At 45.2% G+C, this 7,500-nt stretch overlaps 1 protein-coding gene across 1 annotated transcript in view; it reads right to left on the bottom strand.

Moving 5' to 3' along the window:
• Window positions 1-7,500, bottom strand: part of LOC125299279 (kelch-like protein 29) — a 162,126-nt gene that overhangs the window by 45,176 nt on the left and 109,450 nt on the right. The window lies entirely within an intron of this gene.

Below are 7,500 nucleotides of genomic sequence, written 5' to 3'. Positions count from 1 at the left end.
CACCACACACAGAAGGGTGAGAGAGGAGAGGGAGGGTGAGAGAGCCAGATATGAGTGGAAGAATCAGATTCAGATATGAAGTCAAAGCATGCCACAAGACGAGGGAGAAAGAGAAGGAACAGTAGAGGGCCACCTCCAAGAGTCTTCTCCTCACTAGCTCCATCTCTCTTTCTCCTTCTCTCCTGTATCCATTCCTCTCCTTCCCTCCTGTCTCGATCTCTCCTTCCCTCTCTTCTGTCTATCTCTCTATCCTTCCCTCTCTCCTGTCTCTATCCCTCCCTTCTTCCCTCTCCAGAGGCGGACAGAGTACACAGCTTCATTACTTGAGTAAAAGTACAGATACCCTTTGCTAAATTTTACAAGTACAAGTAAAAGTACAACAGTCAGATGTCTACTTAAGTAAAAGTACTGAAGTACTTGTTTTTGAAAGTATTTGAGAGTATCAAGAGTACAAGAGTAGCCTACATTTTCTAAATATTGCATTACTACTGCCACAGTGCTTACATTTAGAAACGTCCTACATGGAGTTATGAAAAATGTTAATGTTAATACCTTGGAGAATGTAAAATGAATTGGAAGTAAAATCAAGTCATTTTCATATTTGTACCATGTTGCCAGGGATGGGCAGTATTTCTAATACATGTATTTAAAATATGTATTTAAAATACAAAAAACTATCATTAACTTTGAAAAATTGAAATAGTCCTGCGAGGTGGGGCCATGGGTTGGCCCATTCCTGGGATGGACCTGCTGCATCTTCATCCATTGTTTCGTCAATGGTTTCGTCTCTTATCTAAATCTGACCATGGAGTTGACTTTGGCGGAAAGCTGAAGGTGATTGCTGATAGGCTGTCCCAATCAGTAAGCGCCTGCACAATCAATCACGTTTGAGAGGGAAACAACAAATTGAGGGGGTTTCGAGATTTTCTTTTTCCTTTTTTTTTAGAAGTAATGTAAGGGTACTCACGGTTATGGATAGAAATGTAGTGGAGTAAAAGTACAATATTTGCCTCTCAAATATACTTGAGTAAAGTCATGAGTACTCCCAAAAATGATACTCGAGTACAGTACAGATCCCTCAAAATTGTACTCAAGTAAATCTCCGTAACTGTCGGGTCCGTAACTGTCGGCTCTGTCCCTCTCCTCTGTCTCTATCCCCCTCTCCCTTCCTTTCCTCTGTCTCTATCCCCTCTCCTTCCTCTCCTCTGTCTCTATCCCCCTCTCCCTTCCTCTCTTCACTGTCTCTATCCCCCTCTCCCTTCCTCTCTTCCTCTCTTCACTGTCTCTATCCCCCCCTTCCTCTCTCCTCTGTCTCTATCCCCTCTCCCTTCCTCTCTTCCTCTCTTCACTGTCTCTATACCCTTCTCCCTTCCTCTCTTCACTGTCTCTCTTCACTGTCTCTATCCCCCTCTCCTTCCATCTCTCCTCTGTCTCTATCCCCCTCTCCCTTCCTCTCTTCACTGTCTCTATCCCCCTCTCCCTTCATCTCTTCACTGTCTCTATCCCCCTCTCCCTTCCTCTCTTCCTCTCTTCACTGTCTCTATCCCCCTCTCCCTTCCTTTCTTCACTGTCTATATCCCCCTCTCCTTCGCTCTCTCCTCTGTCTCTATCCCCCTCTCCCTTCCTCTCTTCACTGTCTCTCTGCCCTCCACTCTCATTTTCTGCCCTCGGGTCACTACACTAGCTGTGCAGTGTCTGTGTGTGATTGTGTGCTACTTTCTCTCTCTCTGTGTGTGTGTGTGTGTGTGTGTGTGTGTGTGTGTGTGTGTTTCCTGCAGTCTGAGAGTATTTATGCTTCTCGGGAGAGTATCAGTGGAAGATGACACCTCTGACAGATGAATGTGAGGAGATCCCCTCTCTTTCTCTCCCTCTCTACTGCTCTCTCTATCCCTCTCTCTGCTTCTCTCTCTCTCCATCTCTCCCTCTCCACCCTTTTTTTCTTTCTGCGGCCCTCTCTCTCGACTCCCCTCTGTCCATGTCTCCCCCCTCTCCCCCCCTCTCTCCTCTTCCTCTCTCTCCCCTCTCTCCCCCTTTCTCTCTCCTACTGTCTCCCTCTCTCTCCATCTCTATCTCCCTCTTCCCCCCTCTCTCCTCCTTTCTGCCGCTGCCCCCTCCCCTCTCTCCTCTCCCTTTCTCCCCCTCTCCCTTCAACCCTCTCTGCTGGTGTGCTCTAATAACTGCTATCTCTATAGATGGGCCTGGCTGCCCATCAGCAGATGAAGGACCTGCAGGCCCAGAGGCAGTCAGGCATCCAGACAGAGCCACACACACACACACACACACACACACACACACACACACACACACACACACACACACACACACACACACACACACACACACACACACACACACTCCTCTCCCACTGTGCTGATGCCTTAATGATGCTCCTGTCTCTTTCTGAGGGAATCCCCTTACTCCCGCCACATTCCCCCTCTCTCTCTCTCTTACACATTCACACACACACACACACACACACACACACAGACACACACAGACACACACACACAGAGCTTCATGGGGGTTCCACACCCCCCACCCACCCCAGCTGTCCTTGGCTCTCCTCTCCTCCTCCTCTCTCTCTGTAGTTCTGTACTCCTCTATTGTGTCTCTCTTCGCCATCTCTTCTTTTCTTTCTTCTCCTCTTCTGAGTCTTTCTCTATTCATCCCTATTTCATGCTCTGCCCTTCTCATTTTTCTCAAACCCCTTCTCGCTCTCCCTTCATCTTTTTATTCATCCTTCTCCCTCTCTCCCTCTCTTCCTCTCTCCCTCGTTTTGCTCTCTACATTTGACCCCTACTGAGTTACCGAGTTAACTTTTTCAGCATCACACAGTAGTGTAGGGATGCCAGATATGCCATGTGTGTGTGTGTGTGTGTGTGTGTATGTGTGTGTGTGTGTGTGTGTGTGTGTGTGTGTGTGCGTGTGCACACTTGTGTATGTGTGTGTGTGTGTGTGTGTGTGTGTCTGTGTAAAATTAAGCCAATTACTCCAAAGGAGGAAACACACAACAGTGCTTTATATTTCCCTTCTGCGTCATGATCCTCTTATGAATGGAAAATGTAACATTTTAGGAGACTTTACAATACAGCACACACATTCAGGCACAAGCGAAGAAGAGACAGTGTGTGTGTGTGTGTGTGTGTGTGTGTGTGTGTGTGTGTGTGTGTACATGTGTGTGCGTGTGTGTGTATATATCTTAGAGCAGGGATGGGCAACTTTGATGATAGAGAGGGCCACAAAATGTTATTGTAGCTGTCAGAGGGCCCGAGGGCACTGGGATATCAGGAATGAGGAGTATTACAAATATATACAGTAGCTTATGTCTGCACAGTTTATTAAATCAACATGCATTAATTTAATATTTTCTATACTCAATGCATTTTTAATATTGCTTCTATTCACCAATGAACTTGAAATAAACTACACATTCACAATAAACCTTTTTCCCACTGCAATTGGTAGTGACTCTTATAAAAAGTCAATTTGTAAATAAATTACACATTCACAATAAACTTTTTTCCCACTGCAATTGGGTAGTGACTCCTGTAAAAAGGCTCTATTGTTAGTGTATCTTAACCAGGGTTCCCACGCTAAATCAAATGTAAAATTCCATGACTTCCCTGACAAAAATCCTGAATTTCCATGACCAATCGGGAAATAAAAAAATGGCCATTGAAAAAAACAGGTACGGGTAACTACAACCACTCACACAAGTAGTAATGGGAAAAAGCTACTGTAAACTCAATAAACACCAATGCTGTGTGTAAATACTGTATTAAGCCTAATGTATTTTGGCAAGACAATTTTAAACTCCTACACCAAAATTACCTGATATTTCATGACTTTGCCCCCCAAAGATATAATTCCCTGACCTTCCATGTCTGGAATAGATTTTATTAAAATGCTGATGGTATTTTTGAAATTCCATGACCCGTAGGAACCCTGCTTTACTTTGAGGTCGGCTACGACAGCGGCTCTAGCAGCTCCGATGTAGCCTACTTTTGGTTATCTTCGTGCATGGTGTTGTAGTGTTGACTTAAGTTCACGGCTGATTTCGTCTCTAGGCATACTGTAGCCTACTAAACACATACGTTGACTTTGAATTCTGTGTTAACATCAGCTGTTTTCCACCTTGTCTGAACCTTTCCCACCTTGTCTACGAGTTTTCTTTATAAACCGCTCTCTGCATCTCTTCCTCGCTCCCTGGCTGTAGCGATAAAAGCTCGACTCCACTGAATTTTTTATATAGGAAGCATTTATAGGACAGCATATAGGACATTTCAAAATTGATCCGCGGGCCGCACTGAGTGAGGAGAAGGGCTGCTGCGCATCGCCCAGCAGACAAAGAGCCCATCCTAAAAGGCGAGCATGAAGAACCATAACTTACTGCATTTACAGTAGTCATAATCATATTCAGCTATAAAATTCTCATTTCAGACAGCAGTTCAACTAAAAAACCCAGAGCTGTGCATTGCCATTTGACCTGTGGTTGTGTGTGTGTGTGTGTGTGTGTGTGTGTGTGTGTGTGTGTGTGCGCGTGTGCGTGTGCGTGTGTGTGTGTGTGTGGGACTCATTAAAGTGCCCTGAGTGAACATTTGCCCCCGGGGGTCAATCAGGAGCAGATGATGTTCTCCTACATGAATTAATTAAAAACACACACACTCATACACTGTCACTCACACACACAACGCATACACACACAGACACGCGCACACACACACGCACACACGCACACTTGACACACACACACAACCTCCGAGTGGTAGGTGAGAGTGATGGCATTGAACGGTAAATGAAGGATAGGATGATTCCATCTGGTAGAGTAAAAAAGAGAAATGGAGTTAGGGATAGACTGTAGGAGAGGAGTAGGAGAGGAGAGGAGAAACAGATGCAATGAGAGGAGAGTAGAGGAGAGGAAAGGAGGGCTAAAGAAAGGAAGTTGAGAAGAGAGAAGGGGAGAAAAGAAGAAAGAAGAGGAGAATAGGAGAAGAGAAAAGGGGAGATGAGAGGAGAGGAGAAATTATGAGAAGAGAGGAGAAATGATGAGAGGAGAGGAGAAATGAGAGGAGAAATGATGAGAGGAGAGGAGAAATGATGAGAGGAGAGGAGAAATGATGAGAGAAGAGGAATAAAGAGGAGAAAGGAGGGGAGAGGAGAGAAGAAACAAGAGAGAGAGAGGAGAGAAAAGAGGAGAGGATGGAAGAAAACTCTGATGCCCGAGTGAACTCAGCCCCCTGCTGTCACACTGGAGGGAGTTTGGCTTTTTTTCTGAACACACACACACACACACACACACACACACACATACACACTCTCTCTCTCTCTCTCTCTCTCTCTTCCACATGGACACACAAACACACACACAGTGCTCAGGAGGAAGGCTTCATGGATGACATCACATCTTCTCTCTCCTCTCCACTCATCTCATCTGTTTTTCTTCCTTCCTTCTATCCCTCCTTCCTCCCTCTCTCTCTCTCTCCCTCTCCCTCTCTCTCTCTCCCTCTCCCTCTCCCTCTCCCTCTCCCTCTCCTCTCCCTCTCCCTCTCTGTCAGGCAGTAACACTTATCTAGCAGACTCAGGTGGTGAGAGAGCTTACACGCAAGATTTATTAGCCTCTCACCAATAAACACACACACACACACACTCATGAACGCACAGGCACACACACACACACACACATGAACGCACAGGCACACACACACACACACACACACAAACACAGTGACTCCAACACATACTTACACACAGACACAAACACACAGAGGGAGAAACACATTTGTATGCACAGACCAACTCTCTCTCTCTCACACACACACACACACACACACACACACCCTGACTGACACATTTTTACAAAAACTGCCTATGTCAGCAGACCCCTCAATCTGTCAGCTTCACATACCTGTGACACTCATTCACTCCCCCACCCTTTCTCACTCCATCTCTCTCACCTCTCTCTCTTCTTCATCTTTCTCTCTCTCTCTCTAACTTTCTCTTCCCTTTTCTTTTTTACTCTCTCTTTACTTCCATCTCCTTCCACCCTTCTCTCTCTCCCTCCCTCCCCCTCCCCTTCTCTCCCTTCCCTACCTCTCTCGCTTCCTCTCTACCTTCCTCCCCCTCCCTCCCTCTCTCTCTCTCTCCTCCCTCCCTCCCCTTCTCTTCCTCTCTCTCTCCCTCCCCTTCTCTCCCTCTCTCTCTCCCTCCCTCTCTCTCTCTCTTTCCCTCCCTCTCTCATGTAAATATGTGCTCAGGTAGTGAGTGCTCTAGTGGATGTGTGACAGGTGGACCCAATGCCCTACCCTCTCCTACACTCTGCTTTTCTCTTCCTCAGTCATTACATTCACTCCATCACTCCTCCTTCCTCTCTGCCTCTACTCTACCTTTCTTTCCCATCTCTCCCTCGCTGTTCTCTCTCTTCTGTCATCCTCCTTCTCTCTTCTGCTTCTTTCTCTCTCTCCTTTCTTCCCACTCTCTTTATCTCACACTTCAGGTGACAGAACACTCCACTACGCATCAGTAATAAGGATCAGCTGCCTGGCCAGATGGCATTAGGCCCACTGCAACCTCTCACACACAAACACACACACACACACATACACACACACACACACACACACACACACACACACACACACACACACAGAAAAAAGTTAGAGAGAGAGAGGGGGAGAGATAGAGTGAAGATCATTTACAACAAACTTTACTTGCAAAGACACACAAATATTCACCAGGTAGAGAAGGACATAGTCAGGCAATGTCTCCTACTGTAGCCTATACTTACTGGTGATTATGGCACTTACCCTAAGCGTAAGCCGTGGCCTACTGGTTAGGGCTTTGGGCTTGTAACCGAAAGGTTTATTGTGAATGTTGCGGTTCGATCCCCGACCCAGTAGGAAAAATGTGGGTGGGGAAAGAGTATATATACTTATACTTACTTATACTTATACTACATGGCATAGCTTAAACAAACTGACTTCACTTTTCTCCCTTACACACCCAAATAAACACTGAGAAAAACAAGTCATGTTCAAACAATGCCTCTAGGTCTCACCCTGAATGATTCTCTAAGAATTAGTCCCAACCCTCCATTGCAGAGCTATGCAGAATGACTGTTTGCATTTTAATTATATATATAAAAAAACAATTTAATGAATTTTACTTCAAGCTGGTATATACATGTACTTTGGATATTTAACATTAGCTTTAAATTCTGTTAGGTGAAATTGGTAAATGTTGTAATTTTTTTATCACTGGTTTAAAGCTGAAAGGAGGTCAACAATCACACATGGAATTAAATAACCTTAGGGTCTTAAGATACACTAGAATTCACTACTACTACTGCTACTACTACTAACAATAGGTACACACACACACACACACACACACACACACACACACAAAGCATTGCATTAACCACAACAACAAAATTTATACCGCCTTCACAATCTCGAAGACTAACTGTGTGCATGCATGCGTATATGTGTACATGTTTGTGTG

Source organism: Alosa alosa, chromosome 8 (genome assembly GCF_017589495.1).
Source record: "Alosa alosa isolate M-15738 ecotype Scorff River chromosome 8, AALO_Geno_1.1, whole genome shotgun sequence".
NCBI lineage: Eukaryota > Metazoa > Chordata > Actinopteri > Clupeiformes > Clupeidae > Alosa > Alosa alosa.
Note: the sequence above shows the minus strand (reverse complement) of the source record. Positions and strands in the feature narration are given on the sequence as shown.